The 16,787-nt window shown below is 42.7% G+C and overlaps 1 protein-coding gene across 2 annotated transcripts in view; it reads left to right on the top strand.

The window, feature by feature from the left end:
* Positions 1-21: 21 nt before the first annotated feature.
* The window catches only part of NUMA1 (nuclear mitotic apparatus protein 1), a 73,350-nt gene continuing 56,584 nt past the window's right edge, over positions 22-16,787 (top strand). Inside the window, exon 1 of one of the 2 annotated variants that reach the window (XM_086678162.1) lies at positions 22-144. The gene's annotated coding sequence lies outside the window, so the exon portion shown is untranslated. Of the gene's footprint in view, positions 145-9,187; positions 9,377-16,787 lie in introns of those variants that run through there. The other variant, XM_086678163.1, reaches the window with a different exon arrangement.

The raw sequence follows: 16,787 nt of genomic DNA, 5'->3' as shown, positions 1-16,787 counted from the left end.
CTCCAGCCGATAGGGGCCAATCAGAGGGTGGTGCGAGGGGGCGGGGCCATAGTTTAAACTAATTGTGCGCTCGGAGCGCTGGCGCGAGTCCGCAACGAAGACGATCCCGGGGGAGCGTGAGGCGCTGCGGGAGCGCGCGGCCAGGTAACCGGCGCGGGCCCGCGGCTGCTGTTCGGTCTGGGCGCCCGCAGGGATGCGGTGCTGGAGGGGGTGCTGGAGAGGCGGGTGCGAGCCGAGAGCCTCCTTCGTAACCTACTCTGGGGAGATTTATCGGGGGTGAGGTGTGTGAGGAGGGGCGCCTGTTCCGAGGGGAGGTGCCGGCGTGCATAGTGGGAGGGTCTGTTTGGGGGTGTGTCCGTGGAATTTTGTCTGAGGACGACCGGGGTGCGGGGTAGTCCCTGTTCCTGAAAGGCTTGTGAGCGAGAGGTCCCAGGAAAGTCTCCGCCTATTATTGTTAACAATAGCAGTAGTAATATTGGTAGTAAACGTTTTCAGAGCACCAACTACGTTTCAGACACTGTGCCACACCCTTTATATGGATCATCTTTTTAATATTTCTAATTTTCCTGTTATACTTTATTAGAGATAGGGAACCGGCGGTATTTTATAACGTTTTCTTGGCCAGGATTACATAGCTAGTGCGTGGTTGGCTGTACTGGGGTGTTTGAGGGTTGGCTTGAGGGGGGGAGGGGGAGGGGCCGTGTGGGGGCTGTGTGTGAGTTGTTCTTAGGGTCAAATCAGGTAGGTTGTTTCATGGAAACATCTTAGAAAGTACAAATTTATGACTAAATGTGTGAAGGTTGTGGGTGGGAAAGAACCTAACTGGCTTGATGCTCCCTCCTCTGGGTGCGCCGTCTTCATTACCTCTGGAAGAGTACTTCTCATCTTGCATTGGAAGAGTGTCTGCACGTTTGTCCTTCTGGGTGGAGACAGTGTCTTTTGTCCCTTTATCCTGATGCCTAGACAGCTATGAGTGAGACATGTCATGGCCATTAACGTATGCTTTGAAATGAATGAGCTTTCATGGACTGAAAGGAAATAGGAGCCTGGCTTTCCCATTTTCATTTAGTGGCTTTTGAACTGCTGTATTCTTTTTGTGGGGAATGGGGCTGCCTTCTAAAAATGTGATACTTGCTTTGATCCGTGTTTTCCTCTCTCTGGTGTTTGTTGCCTGGTCCTGTCTTTCCAAAGTTCTGGACCGTCATGTGTGTTACTTTGTGGTGGGCAGAAACCTTGTTGGGAAGGGAATTGGGGCTACCTTGTGGAGATCTTTACTGCTGTGAATATACGGGAACCTGGAGGGAACATTCAGATCAAGCAAGGTAGCTTTCAGTCAGCAGGGATTAGTGTATGTACTCCTTCCCTCTCTGTTCCTGTATGGTATTTCCTCGTTAGAGGAAGAAGCACGTACTTGTCTGTAAAAGCCCCTAAAGTACTCTTTTCTTGGCCCAAGTTTAAGCAAATGATGACTAATTGTAATTCCTTAATCTTAATCAAAAGCCAAAGCTGTACTTCCCCAAAGCTAGAAGATATTACTTGAAAGCTCATATAAGAAACATTTCTATCTAGAGTGTTCTTCTTTACTTATGGAATATGGGAGCGAGAAGAATGCTTTGAACTAATACTTGAATTCTAGAACTGTTAGGATAGGGGCAAGCCCTGCCACAGGTGGCTACGCAGAACTGATCAGGGAATGTTTTGACAGCTGTGTCTAATTGATAACACCCTGTGGTCAGTAGCTATATTGGGGGTCATTTATTTAAGTCTCTTCTCCAGTGTATACCAAACTTCTCAAAAGGTGTTGTCTGAACCCAAAAATGATCACTTCCAAGAATGAGACAACTCCCAAAGGCAGTCTATTTCAATATTGAACAATTCTAAGTAATAATAATTGTTACTGTATTGTAATAGCATTATTTTAAATTTTTTTTTAATGTTTATTTTATTTTTGAGAGAGAGAGAGAGAAAGAGGGGCGGGGGAGGTGCAGAGAGAGGAGACACAGGATCCAAAGCAGGCTTCAGGCTCTGACCTGTTAGCACAGAGCCAGATGTGGGGCTTGAACTCATGAACCGTGAGATCATGACCTGAGCCGAAGTAGTGCTTAACCAGCTCAGCCACCTAGGCGCCCCAACAGTATTATGTTTTGTGCTGCAGTGAGTTTTTCATTTTACCGTTATATGTTTACTATTTGTTTTGTCACAATTCTTTCTTGCACTTTGTTCCATTTTTGTTAAAGAGATGAATGTATCTTTCAGATGTTTTCTTCAGTGAGGGTCAGTTAGTGGTAAACATTATTCTGGGAAACATCTTTATTTACTTTTTTTTTTTAACGCTTATTTATTTTTGAGACAGAGAGACAGAGCATGAACGGGGGAGGGTCACAGAGAGAGGGAGACACAGAATCTGAAACAGGCTCCAGGCTCCGAGCCGTCAGCACAGAGCCCGACACGGGGCTTGAACCCATGGACCGTGAGATCATGACTTGAGCCAAAGTCGGACGCTTAACCGACCAAGCCACCCAGGCGCCCCTATTTACTCTTTAGTCTTGATAGTTTAGCTGGGTACTAGGCTTCCAAATATTTTCTCTCAGCATGTTGAAAATGTTATTTTACTGAAATTCTGGCTTTTTTTGTTACTTTTGAGAATGTGTTAACAATTTAACTATCATTTTTTTAGGTAACCTGCATTTTTCTCTGTTTTAAAGATCTTCCCATGCTGTTTGTGTTCTACAGTTTCATTACATGGTGTGGATTTAATTTTATCCTACTGGAGGTTTATAGTGATTCCTCAGTCTGGGATTTCATCTCTTGCATAAGTTTTATAAAAAAATTAGCGGTCATGGGACAGCTGGGTGGCTCAGTTGGTTGAGTGTCACGATCTCATGGTGAGTTCGATCCAGCGTCGGGCTCTGCTGACAGCTCAGAGCCTGGAGCCAGCTTCAGATTTCCGCTCTGCCCCTCCCCCACTGTGCTCTGTCCCTCAGTCTAAGTCAACTTTGCTTATGGATAATTTATGTACAGTAAACTTTATTTGTAGTGAAAAGTTTTGAAAGATGTATATACACTTATCAAAAGCTGCCACAATCAAATTATAGAGCAGTACCATCACTCCCCAAAATTTCTGTGTGCTTCTTTACAGTCCATGTTTCCCTTCACCTTGGCTCAGGAACTATTGTAGATTAATTTGTGTTTCCTAGAATTTTATATAAGTTAAATCATACAGTTGTATTTTTGGGCTTAGTTCCTTTCACATAGCATAATGCATGTGAGATTTATCCATTTAGTTGCATATATCAGTAATTTGTTAATAGTATTCTGTTATATGGTTGTATCAGGTAATTTTGCTTATTCACTGTTCATGGACATTTGAGTTGTTTCCAGGTTTTGGATGTTATAAATGAAATTGCTATGCGCATTCATGTATAAATCTTTGAGTGTTTGTATACTTTCCTTTTCAGAGTGGAATGGCTGGGTTGTATGGCGGTATATGTTTAATTTTTTAAGAAATTACCAGTTTTCTGAAGTGGTGACACCATTTAAGCAGTATGTGAGAGCTCTGTTTGCTTCATATTCTTACGAATACTTGGTATTGTTGGCTTTTTTTTTTAAGTTTATTTTATTTGAGACAGTGCAAGTAGGGGAGGGGTGGAGAGAGAGAGGATCCCAAGCAGGCTCTGTGCCGTTAGCATGGAACCTGACATGAGGCCCAGTTCCACCTACCGTGAGATCATGACCTGAGGGGGAATCAAGAGTTGGATGCTTAACTGACTGAGCCATTCAGGCACCCTGGTATGGTCGGCCTTTTTAATTTTAGCCATTCTCATGGAGGTGTAGTAGTATCTCACTGTGGTTTTAATTTGCATTTTCCTAATGACTGATGATGTTGAACATCTTTTCACATATTTATTGGCCATTCATATATCTTCTGGAGCAACTTTGTGGTTGCTTCTGTTGGGCACTCATGGCTAGTCCCAATCTGGGACCAAAATGTATGTAATTTTTCTCTACTTGTAGATTTTCAGGCCACGAGCTTAGGCCGCAAAACGACTATGGTTTTGAATTCCTAGGAGGGTTTTTTCCTCCCACTTCACTAGGTGAGCAAGACAATCTTCCTTATTTCCCTGTGGACAGATTTTTTTCCCCTGGTCTGTCTTTATTGAATGTCTTAGCCTTTGTATAGGGATCTCAGCTGCTCTTTGTAGGCTCAGAATCTGTCTCCTGGACAAAGAGGTGGTTATAAATTCTTTACACTGCTAGGATAGCTATGCTGTCAGGTCGCTTTTCCTGGGACTTCCTTACTTTCTTGTGAGCTCAGTTTATCTATGTATCAGGATCCAGTCAGGAAAATAGAAACCACACATAGCTATTTTAAAAGTGAACTCAGTAAAGGGAATTAGTTTAAAGCCTTACTGGAGGGCTGGACAAGCAAAAAGGGTATCTTTGATGTAATAACTGCATTAAGCAGCTACTTCATCTAGGGCCGAAAAACAAAGGGAAGAAAGGTTGGAGTTCTCAGATCCTGTAAGTCTGAAGGGATCTGGAGGAACTACGCCCTGATTCTCTGAGGAGAGGGCGTCTCCTGGTGCTGCTGGTTTCTCAGGTGTTCGCAGGAAGGGCCTGGAGGAGCCAGGTTTGGTTGAGTTCTGCCCAGCTGGTGCTGGTGCCTCTGAGGGGGGCGCATTGAGGCTGGTTCTGGGAGTTTAGCAAGAAGTGGGAAGGAACCAACTGCCGTTGTCAAGAAACAAAAGGCCATACGAACGAGGAAGTTCCTGCCTTCCATTTTCCCTTTAGCACCTCCTACAGAGCGTAACAGGGAGCCAGCTGGCAAAGGTGTGATAGGGTTGGCGGAGTCCAAGCCCCAGTGTCACAGAGCAGAGTGTAACAGGGTAGGTGTGGAGCTGAGAGATAGTAACTTAATTGGCATACTAAAAGGATGTTTATTATATTTTTCTAAGCATTTCCAGGTGTATTTAGTGGGAAGATTCTCAGGTTATCTCATTTATTATATCAACAGTCATAGCAATAGTTAACATTGTTTTTTTCTTCAGGATATACTGTGAGCAGGCTCTGTTCTAAGTGCTTTACGTGAACTGCTTCCCAAAGTTCTATGAGGTAAATACTGTCATTATTATTACTATTCCCTTTAACAGGCAAGGAAACTGAGACACAAATAAATTAAGTAGTCTATTCAAAGCCATACAGTGTAAGTGGAGTTGGTGTTCTAATCCAAGCATTCTGGGTTCCATAACCCACATTCTTAACTTTCTTACTATGCTGAAAGTTTTTCCCTATGTCACACCGAACTCTATCTTTCTGTAATTTCTACTCACTAGTTCTGGTTTTGTCTTCCTGCAGAACACATACATTTTTCTCTTCACCTGCATGACAAGTGTGCATATATTTGAACACATTTTCGTGTTCTCCCTCACTAAACATCTGTAGTTCTTCCCTCACATTTGCTACGATACATGACTTTTAGACTTTTCACCACAGTTGTTTCATTCTTTAGCTGCGTGGACTCTGACTTTGCTTTTTAAAAGTGGGGCACGGAGTTGTCTTCTAACACAACCCAAGCTTGCGCTGGTGTTTTGGACAGCTGTGTTACATTCATGGTTCACTGAGAGTGTGACATCCTCTCTTCTGCCTCCCACCATATGCAGCCTGCTCCCTCCCCTACCCCAAGGGCCCAAAGGCAGCCTTTTTAATATAAACTGCTGTACCAAGTCTCTACCATCTTGTATTAGTTTAGTGAATGCAAACCTTCATATTTAATCATGTTAAATTGTATCTTGTTACTTTTGGTAGCATAAGAACTGTTGAGAGCTTTTTTGCCAGATCACATCTAAAAGCATTGTATTTTCTCTCCTTCATAGTTTATAATGCCAAAGCTTGACAAGCGGGCTTTATATGTTTTCATTCTGTCTTTGGTAAAAACGCTAAAAATGGTAGGTTTGAGAAATAAGCTGTGTGTAATACTACTATAGGTCTTACTTCAGTTGACGGGGGTTTGAGGGGGAATAGTTTTGGCTGTTCTTTCTGCTAAATTGGAGGAGGAGCTATCTGGAATGATATCTTGGCTGTCAGTGAGGGGAGGAGAGAATCAAGGTTAAGGGTTGGCCATTGGGCAATCATTCATCCTAATAAGGGACCACTTGGCAGAAGTAAAATGATCTGGTGGCTGTAGAAGGGGAAGAGGGCATATTGCACAGCATGCTCCTGGGTTGAGGCCTCAGTAGACAGCTGTGTCAGCTGCCCTTTCTGTCCTATTTAAGGGCTGATTTCTTTGAAGCCAGTGCAGGAAATGCCAGTGAATGAGCCTGGCAGATTTCTTCTGCCTTATTGCAATTGAGGACAGGTTTTATATGGTGAGGAGTAGAGACTGTATATTTCAGGCTTATTTATTTGACCACTTGAGTGCCTTCCTGTGACTGGTCAGACATACTTCTTTTGCAGGCTATCAAGTTTTTGGTACCCGATGACAAGGTGGATGCAATGTGACCCTGGATCTTGGTCCTTCGTGTGGGTAGCAACTGTTTTGCCCTGTAAGTGGGCATTTGTCAAGTGTCTCACTTCTGGATGGCTTCAGTGAGGGGCGAGATAACAATAGCTTTGATTACCTACTTTTCTATCTTCTATGTGGTGTGATGGTGTGAGTTTGAGGGAAACCTCTTGTTCCTTAGGAGTTTGCTACTGTACCCCTCATGAATTGCTGCAAAGTGGACTCTGTCTGGTTGCTGACCTCCCAAAGCCCAGTTTCCTTAGGCAGTGAGCAAATAAACAATGAGTGCCTGTTTTATCTCTCAGAGAGCTGAGTATATAAAGAAATGTACAATACAGGATTTCCCTCCTCACCAACTGATCAAACCTGTAGATTCTTTATAGGAATCATAAATATTTATATACTCTTGTGTGTGTTCAAATCTATCGATACTTTATAAGAAAAATATAACAAACTCTTTGCCTACATTTGCCAGTTGTTAACATTTTGCTGCATTTGCTCTCCGTTCTTCATATTCTGAACCTTTGGACTATTAGATGCAAACATCATGTTACTTCATCCTAAATATAATTCAGCAGTGTTTCCTAAAAACAAGAGTATCTGCCTATATAATAACAATACAGCTAGGTCTCAGGAAATTTAGGATTGATTCAGTACATCCAGTGTATAATACTTGTTCAGACATCTCACATTTTCCCAGTAATGTCTTTTATAGATTTTTTTTTCAAATCAGCCTTCAGTGAAGGGTCATTCATGCATTTAGTTGTGATAATTTTGTCATGCCCCTTGAGCAATTCCCTAATCTCTCCATCTTGAATGCTTTTTTATCTGTCGCAACACTGACATTCTTTGAGAGGTTAGGTAGATTTTTGCAGAATTTTTTTAAGTGTATTTATTTATTTTGAGAGAGAGTGTGATTGGGGGGAGGGGCAGAGAGTGAGAGGGAGAGAGAGAATCCCAAGCAGGCTCCATGCTGTCAGTGTGGACCCCGACATGGGGCTCTATCTCACGAATTGTGAGATTGTGACCTGAGTCAAAACCAAGATTTGGATGCTTAACCAACTGAGCCACCTGGGCACCCCTAGAATATTTCTTAATTTGGATTTGTATGATTATCGCTTCTTCATTAGATTCAGGTTAAACATTTTTAGTGGAACTAGATAGATTAATACAGTAGTTTGATTAGTGAAGCTAGAAAACACATGGACTCACTATTCAGTTTTGCATGACTGTATATAATTTAGCACTCGACTGTGTTGTCTAGTCTGTAAGCTCTATAGGAATTGAGAGAAGAGGGAACTCAGTAGGGCCTGGAATAACTAGGAGAGACTTTGGCAGGAACATGAATAGAATTTGAGATAGTTGGAGTATATGGTTAGATAAGCTGCTCTTTGGGTTTTACATCCCACTATTTTAAAAAAAAATTGTTTTTTACATTTATCTATTTTTTGAGAGACAGAGACACAGAGCACAAGTTGGGGAGGGGCAGAGAGAAGGAGACACAGAATCCGAAGCAGGCTCCAGGCTCTGAGCTGTCAGCACAGAGCCCGATGTGGGGCTTGAACTCACAAACCGTGAGATCATGACCTGAGCCGAAGTTGGACGCCCAACTGACTGAGCCACCCAGGCGCCCCTCCATCCTACTAATAAAGTTGCATGTGTATCATGAAAAATGAATTTCCTCTTCAGATTTAGAGTGCTGTATCTTCTATGGTGTTTGTACTACTGGGAAGCGTTTACTTTAGAGCTCTTGCTTTGGCTTCAGAGGTGATGCCCAGGATTTTGCCAGCTGCCTAACCTTGGGAAAGTTTCTTCACTTGCAAGTTAGAAAGAGTATTAATAACTATTTAATAAGTTATTGTGATGCTCAAAGTGAAGAACTGCATAAATATTTGAATCAAAATATTTGAATGCCTTGGGGCGCCTGGGTGGCTCGGTAGGTTAAGCATCCAGCTTTGGCTGAGGTCATGATCTCCCAGTTCGTGAGTTCGAGCCCCTCATTGGGCTCTCTACTGTCCGCACAGAGCCCACACATCTTCTGTCTTCCTCTCTCTCTGTTCCTCCCTCTCTTTCTCAGTCTCTCTCAAAAATAAATAAACATTAAAAAAATAAAATAATTAAAAAAATAATAAAATATTTGAATGCCTTTAGGTGGGGACAACACTCCATAGTTCTGCCATATGCTCCACTGGAGAATCCATTTCTTTTACCTGCCTGACTCAGGTATTTGAATTTACCACTGCTGGATAACTCAAGGCATGGGAATGAGAAATAGAGTCTTATGCAGAGAGAAGTGGGAAGACTGGCTTGATTAGTTCAGAGTGTATGCTGTGGAATAGTGGGAAGTAAGGTTGAATAAATGACTTGAGGCCATATAATGGAGGGCTTTGAAAATGAAGCCAAATAATTTAGATATAATGCTTTAGACAGAAGAAAGCCATGGAAGGTTTTTGAGGAGAAACACACTTGGAAATTAGTGATATGGAGCCTCCTGAGGAAGGACTTCTCTTGGTTTGGAGACCAGAATCCTAATAGGGCCTTCCCAGTGCTGACCAAGGCGTGGGGGTGGGGGTAGGGGTGTGGTGTGGTTTGGCAATCTTGCCACAGGAGGCCAGAATTTCTGCCCCAGTGACTCTTCCTGCTCTGCCACTGACTCACCCCATTGACCTAGGCTGCGTGGCTTCCCTTCTGTTTGCTGTCTGATCTACAGAATGCTGGGGCTGCCCAAGATGATATGAAGCTGAGCTGACCAACAGTGGGTGGGATGGGAGAATGAACAAGCATTCCTGCCCCTTTGCCCCTTCCCTGGGTAGAGGCTAATTCTAAGCCAGTCTGCCAGGGATCTTGTCCAGGCCTGGGGAAGCTGTCTACCAGGAGGTAAGTTCAAGATGGTTTCTGTCCTTTCTCTGCTTTTTCGTAGATCAGCCTTTTCCTGAACAGAAGCTTTATTATTTTCTTTTTCTCTGATTCACGTTCTTCATAGTGACCTTTCAATTACTTGAAGCACATGGGTTACTGCAGGAGGTAGGAAGAGAGTTTTTTGTTTGTTTGTTTAAATATTTTGGGGAGAGCGCAAGTGGAGGAGGGGCAAAGAGGGGAACGGAGGATCTGAAGCGGGCTCTGCACTGACAGGCTGACACCAGGGAGCCCGAGGGCTCAGACTCACTAACCTTGAGATCATGACCTGAGCTGAAGTCGGATGCTCAACCTACTGAGCCACCCAGGGAGAGAGGTTTAATAAACATATTCTTGCTTTGGGGGGAAGTGATCATAGGTTTCCCTTTATCCAGAACTCTTGTGAACTACATACTAAACAATGACTTATACCTGTAGGGGCGATTATAGAGAGATAACTGGTGTTAAGCCGATCTTTCTCAGCTACTGAGTTTCAGAACCATTCTGGTGTGCTTTAGTGTCTCAACTTATTTCCTTTCCCTTTGAAAGACAGCAGTGAGGAACACGGAAATGGGAGGAATATGGATTAGGATATGTTTGTGGATTATGCTAGAAGTCAGGGTGACTGGGTTGCTAGTCCTGACTGTTGCTGACCAGCTGTGTGACCAGGGACAAATTACGTAACCTCTGGACTGAAGTTTTTTCATATATAAACATAAACAGTTTGGATTATATGATACGGAAGATTTCTTCCAGGGCCAAAATTTATGACTACGTAATGTGTGATTGTAAAGTAACATAGGGTCGCCTAGGTGGCATAGTTGGTTAAGCATCAGACTTCAGCTCAGGTCATGATCTCGTGGTTTGTGGGTTCAAGCCCCATGTTGGGCTCTGTGCTGACTGCTCAGAGCCTGGAGTCTGTTTAGGATTCTGTCTCTCGCTCTCTCTGCCCCTCCCCCATTTGTGCACGTGCGTGCGCTTTCTCTCAAAAATAAATAAACAGTAGGGACACCTGGGTGGCTCTGTCGGTTAAGCATCTGACTCTTGGTTTAGGTTCAGGTCATGATCTCACGATTTCATGAGTTTGAGCCACGCACTGGGCTCTGTGCTGGCAGTGCAGAGCCTGCTTGGGATTCTCTCTCCCGCATTCTCTGCCCCTCCCCCACTCACGCTGTCTCTGTCTCTCTCAAAATAAATAACCTAAAAAAATAAACAGTAAAGTAATGTAATAGCTTAACACATGACATATATTGCACATATCTTGTCCTCTTTGTTGTAGTTGTAGGACACTTAACAGTATTTGTAAGTTTGTCCTCTTCAAAGTAATTGTGTTCTCAGACTTTATATTTATTCTGGTGATGCTGCCAATGCTCAGAATATTTTTGGCTTCTAAGCCAATCTTTTGAATGTCCTCAGAAGTAGCAAATCTTCACTGAACCTTGCTTGGTGGGTTCACAGCCAAAAGATACTATAAGCCAAAGAGTCAAGCAAGGCAGTACATTTTTTGGTGAAAAATGAGGTGTGACTGCAAAACAGTAAGATTTAATTTTTGTGTGTCTCAGAGTAGACTTTAAAGGCAGTTTCCAAAAGAGTGTTTCATATATATTTTGAGCAATGATTATATTGTTAGAATAAGTAAATAACTTCCTACAGAGACTATTTTGACTGCAGTTTTCATTTGATTTAATAAGATTGGAAATTTTGTTTAAAAAGGTGTCACTTAATTTTTTTTTATTTTTGTTAATTTTTATTTATTTATTTATTTTGAGAGTGCGAGCTTGAGCCAGGGAGGGGTAGAGAGAGGGGAAGAGAAAGAATCCCAAGCAAGCTCTGTGTTGTTAGAGCGGAGCCTGATGTGGGGCTTGAACTTACGAGCCCTGAGATCATGACCTGAGCAGAAATTAAGAGTTAGGTGCTTAACCCACTGAGCCACACAGGTGCCCTGTCGTTTTTTTTTTTTAATGAAAAAAAAATTTTTTTTTAAATGTTTACTCTTGAGAGGGCCAGACGGAGAGAGGGAGACACAGAATCTGAAGCAGGCTCCAGACTCTGAGCTGAAGCACAGAGCCCAATGTGGGGCTCAAACTCAAAAACACAAGATCATGACCTGAGCTAAAGTGAGACACTTAACTGATTGAGCCACCTAGGCGCCCTTTCTTTTTTTTTTTTTTTAAGTTTTAATCATTTATTTTTGAGAGAGAGAGAGAGAAAGTGAGCTCAAGCACAGGAGGGGCAGAGAGAGAGAGAGAGAGAGAGAGAGAGAGAGAAAGAATCCCAAACAGGCTCCATGCTGTCAGCACAGAGCCTGATGCGGGGCTTGAGCTCACAACTGCAAGATCATGTCCTGAGCCGAAATCAAGAGTCAGACATTTAACCGACTGAGCCACCCAGGTGTCCCTGTCACTTCCTTTATACTCACTGTGCATATATGCTTGCTTCTAGGTCAAGGTGACTAGATATTGTGAGAAAATTAGCCTTTCTCGTGTAGTCCTCCCAAATCACAAATGTATTGGGGGCCAGAAAGGATTGGAACATGCCGCTGTAGGACACTGTAGCTGAGGAGCCATTGCAGTCCCATCTCCAGAATCAGTCACAAGTTCTTCAGACTGTAGCACCCTCTGCTCACCAGTATGTCAGAATCCATCAGGTGGTGTGGTAGAGTGGAAGCAGATAGTCTTTTTCTGGGAAAAATGATAGATCAGGCTACTCCATTGATCTTTATTTTTTATTTTTTTGGTCAGCATTTGGGTTTGAGAAAGGGTGAGGATAGGCAGGGGGATGGAAAGAGGGAAAGCAGCCTATCTTGAACTGATTTCAATTAGGCTGATGTATTGAAGGCCTGGAATCTTGTTGGTGGTTTTGTTGATAACTAGTCAGTAAATTAAGGTGTTAGGCAGCGGGGTCAACAAAACATTCTGTCGCTGTATGATCATTTGCAATTCTCTTTCTTTTTTAATGTATTATATGTTTTTATTTTTTTAATTTTTTATTAAAAAAATTTTTTTAATGTTTTCATTTTTGAGAGACAGAGACAGGGCGTGAGTGGGAGAGGGGCAGAGGGGGAGACACAGAATTGGAAGCAGGCTCCAGGCTTTGAGCTGTCAGCACGGAGCCCGATGTGGGACTCAAACCCATGAACCGTGAGATCATGACCTGAGCCAAAGGCAGATGTTCAACCGACTGAGTCACCCAGGCACCCCTATATTTTTTTATTTTGAAAGAGAGAGAGACAGAGAGAACAGGTGGGGGAGGGACAGAGAGAGAGGGAACAGAGAATCCAAAGCGGTCTCTGTGCTGATAGCAGAGAGCCCAGTGCAGGGCTCAAACTCATGGAACCGTGAGATTGTGACCTGAGCCGAAGTCGAACACTCAACTGACTGAGCCACCCAGGTGCCCCTGTAATTCTTTTTTACTCTAGGCCTTGTTTTCCTCATTTTGATATTGAAAAATTTACACGCTAAGAGTTCTAGATCTGAAAACAGGTAAGCCTAAGGAAATTTGAGCTGGGAAAGTATCTACTTGTTCTAAGTTGCTTGACTTTTGGATTAGGGGTAGGAGTGGAATTCCTTTTTAGCCCCTAAGTTACAGTGATTTTACTCTCTACGTGCAGTCATAGCTGAGTGATCAAACATCAAGTAGCTGTTTAATGGGAAGCAGGCACTAGGAGCTTTCTCCTGAAAAACAATCACAGGACATGCTGGTCTGGGAGAAGTCATTGCCTGGTAGGACCTATTGTTTGAAAGAGGTGGGGGTGAATTTCATCAAAATGGACAGTGTGGATATCGTGATTTAGGAGATTTAGAGACTTTGTTCCCTGCTGTGGTTAATTTCAAGCCTATCTTTAAAGGGATTCTCTTAATGATTGGTGCAATGGGATTCATTTAGAGAAGAAGCCCCAGGTAACCACAATTAGAGTTGAATGGCCAAGAGTAGAGCCATTTGCTGGACAGAAAGTGCCCTAATCAGTTGCTTTTTGACACTTACATCCTATAGAGACCCCAAGGAGAGAATAGGCTGTTTGGTGAGCTCACTAGGCACTAGGCTGGGAGATTTGGGCTCTAAACAGAGGAGGAGGTGACCTGAAGAATCCACACTTCTTAATCTCCCTATTTCTCTTCTTTCCTTTAGTGCCCTTTAGTTTTAATTAAGATTGTGTAAACACAGTCAGCTTGCCAGTCCCCTTAAAGTGGCAGGCCCATGACATTTTTGGCTGTTCACTCACGCAAGGTATGTGACTTTAAATTGGAGAGATTGTCCTCTTTGACAGTTTGGCTTCACTGGCCTGCTTCACTGAAAGAATCCATTAGATTAGGGCCAGTAGGCTGTCATTCAGTCAGGCAACATTATTTGGCACCTACTGTGTGCAAGCATTGTGCTGAAATGGAGCTGGATGAGATGATTTCTGCTCTCTAGAAACTTAGTCAAGTGAAACATATTTGCAGCTAGTGTAGACCCAAAGAGGAATGGAATAAAATGTGCAGAAGAACAAGAAATATTGGGATATATGGAGGAAAGAACAGTTGTTTTTGAATTGGGGGAACAAGGAGAGCATCTGAAGAGAGAAGGCGTTTGAACCAGCTTATAAAAGATGAACTTGGACTTCAGTAGGTTTGGAAGAAAGCATTTTGATTTTTTTTTTTTTTTCCAAACGTTTTTTATTTATTTTTGGGACAGAGAGAGACAGAGCATGAACGGGGGAGGGGCAGAGAGAGAGGGAGACACAGAATCGGAAACAGGCTCCAGGCTCTGAGCCATCAGCCCAGAGCCCGACGCGGGGCTCGAACTCACGGACCGCGAGATCGTGACCTGGCTGAAGTCGGACGCTTAACCGACTGCGCCACCCAGGCGCCCCTGGAAGAAAGCATTTTGAAGGAGGTTACACATGGGCAAAGGCACAGAGCTTGGAAAATGCCTGGCATGTTTGGGAAATGTGTTCTTGAGATAGAAGATATTTTAATTAATTATTTTTAGTAGTCTCTATATCCAGTGTGGGGCTCAATGTCATGACCCCACGATCAGGAGTCACATGCTGTTCCAACTGAGCCAGGCAGGCACCCCCTGAATGTTTATGATGTGAGGAAGAACACAATCCAATCCATGTTATTTAGGTCTTGGTCTGTTTTTTTTTAAGTGTAAGGTCTTAGATCTTAGGGTTGAGAAGGTGATGGTCCTGGGTCTAGAGTATAAATAAGGTTTGTAGGCATCTCAATATTACTCGATTTCCCAGTTACATTTACTAAGGCAGCTCCAGAAGCAAGAAGGCAGGAAATGGTAAGCAATGTACCTTTCTTTATTTTTTAAAGTGTATTTATTTATTTTTAGAGAGAGCGTGAACGAGCAGGGGAGGGGCAGAGGGAGAGAGGATCCCAAGCATGCTCCATGCTGTCAGTGCAGAGCCTGACATGGGGCTCAATCCCATGCACCGCGAGATCATGACCTGAGCCAAAATCAATAGACACTTAACCTACTGAACCCCGCAGGCATCACAGCAGTGTGCCTTTAGACTGAGCTTCTCCACACCCCCAGATGGTTTTCTTAGGCATGTACATTATGCAGTCTTCCTACTAGTGAGTTGCTTACTTCTTTGTTGTTGTTGTTGTTGTTGTTGTTGTTGTTGTTGTTGTTTTGGGGGGAGGGGAGTTCCTTACTTCTGCTAATCCTGAGCTTTTGATTCTACAGCGAAACCAAAAACATTTATTGAATCTGATTGAAAAGTAGTGTATATTCATTATAGGAAACAGGAAAAATACAGGTAAGTATAAAGAAGAAACCTAATGTATAGTTTTATTTAGTATTTCCTTTCAATGTTTTGTACCTATGCATATTTCTGTTTTGCATAGTCCAGTGTCATACACTACCTATAATTTTGTATTCTGCTTTTTTCCCAGTTACCATTATTTTCATTGTGTAAATTCATATGAATTTAAAATGCGGCTGAAACTATAAATATTCCTAATGACTGTATAGTAGTCTGTCATACAGGATTTGTATAGTGCTTTCAGTTTTTTCTATTTTATTTTATTTTTATTTATTTATTTTTTTTAATTTTTTTTCAACGTTTTTTATTTATTTTTGGGATAGAGAGAGACAGAGCATGAACGGGGGAGGGGCAGAGAGAGAGGGAGACACAGAATCGGAAACAGGCTCCAGGCTCTGAGCCATCAGCCCAGAGCCCGACGCGGGGCTCGAACTCACAGACCGCGAGATCGTGACCTGGCTGAAGTCGGGCGCTTAACCGACTGCGCCACCCAGGCGCCCCCAGTTTTTTCTATTTTAAACAGTATTGTAATACTTTTTTTAAATAAAATTTTTAAGCATTTATCTTGAGAGAGGCAGTGTGAGCTGGGGAGGGGCAGAGAGAGAGAGAGGGAGGGAGGGAGGGAGAGAGAGGGGGAGAGAATCCCAAGCAGGCTCTGCAGGGCCAGTGCTTGAACCCACAAACTGTGAGATCATGATCTGAGCCAAAACCAAGAGTCTGATGCTCAAGCAACTGAGCCACCCAGGTGCCCCTGAATATGAACATCTTTTAGGCTTTTAACATATATTGCCAAATTCCTTTCTAGAGAATCACTTAAAGCCTCACTTGCATGAGGAAAATATAATATTCTTTCTTTGATAATTTTCCACTCAGAGTACTAGATTAAGTTAACTTCCCTGAAGGGTAGTTATTATATAAAGCCATTATTATATAAAACCAAAATTTGGGAGAGGATGGAAGGAGAAAGCATGTGTGTGTGTTGGGGGGTGGTCACTGTTATGAAGCCCTATTTGCTGACGTGACTTCTAGAAATGGAAAAGGAGACAAGTTACTCTTAATTCTCCATTTATAAAATTGGGATGATAGCACCTTCCCCTTCTGTACTACAGAAATTGGATGACCTAAAATTTCTCATAGAAATGCTTTCATTTCATGCCTCAGATCTGCAGAAGGGTAGACTCTGAAGGAGAGAATTGGTCTTCCTTTCCCACAAAGGTCAGGACTCTAGCTCTTAACGGTTGGCTAGACATTCTAGAAATGCTTAGCTGCTTCATAGTGAATCTTCTGCAAGCAAAAGAGAAGGACAGACACCTGTGTCGTGTTGTGTTGGAGGGGCTTTGTTGGGGATATTCAGCAGAGATGAGGGAGCTTACTTTAATTTCATACTATTATTGTAGTGTGTGAGTGAGAGCTGCATTGCTCATCAGCATCACTGAAGGACATTAGGAACCCGGTCTGTTTCCCATTAGTTGAAATCAAAGAGAAAAAGAAGATGAAGAATAACACATTGGAAATTCATTAGAGTCATACTCAACCCAGAAGTAGGGGGATGTCTTTTGACCTCATTTGAGCGTTTTGTTTTATTTTTTAATATATATACATTTTTAATTTTAGAGGGCACATGTGAGCTGGGAA

The sequence above is a fragment of the Puma concolor genome, chromosome D1, assembly GCF_028749965.1.
Source record: "Puma concolor isolate L17-30 chromosome D1, mPumCon1.1.hap2, whole genome shotgun sequence".
In the NCBI taxonomy this organism is placed as follows: Eukaryota; Metazoa; Chordata; class Mammalia; order Carnivora; family Felidae; genus Puma; species Puma concolor.
This window is presented reverse-complemented; position numbering and strand designations above follow the sequence as displayed.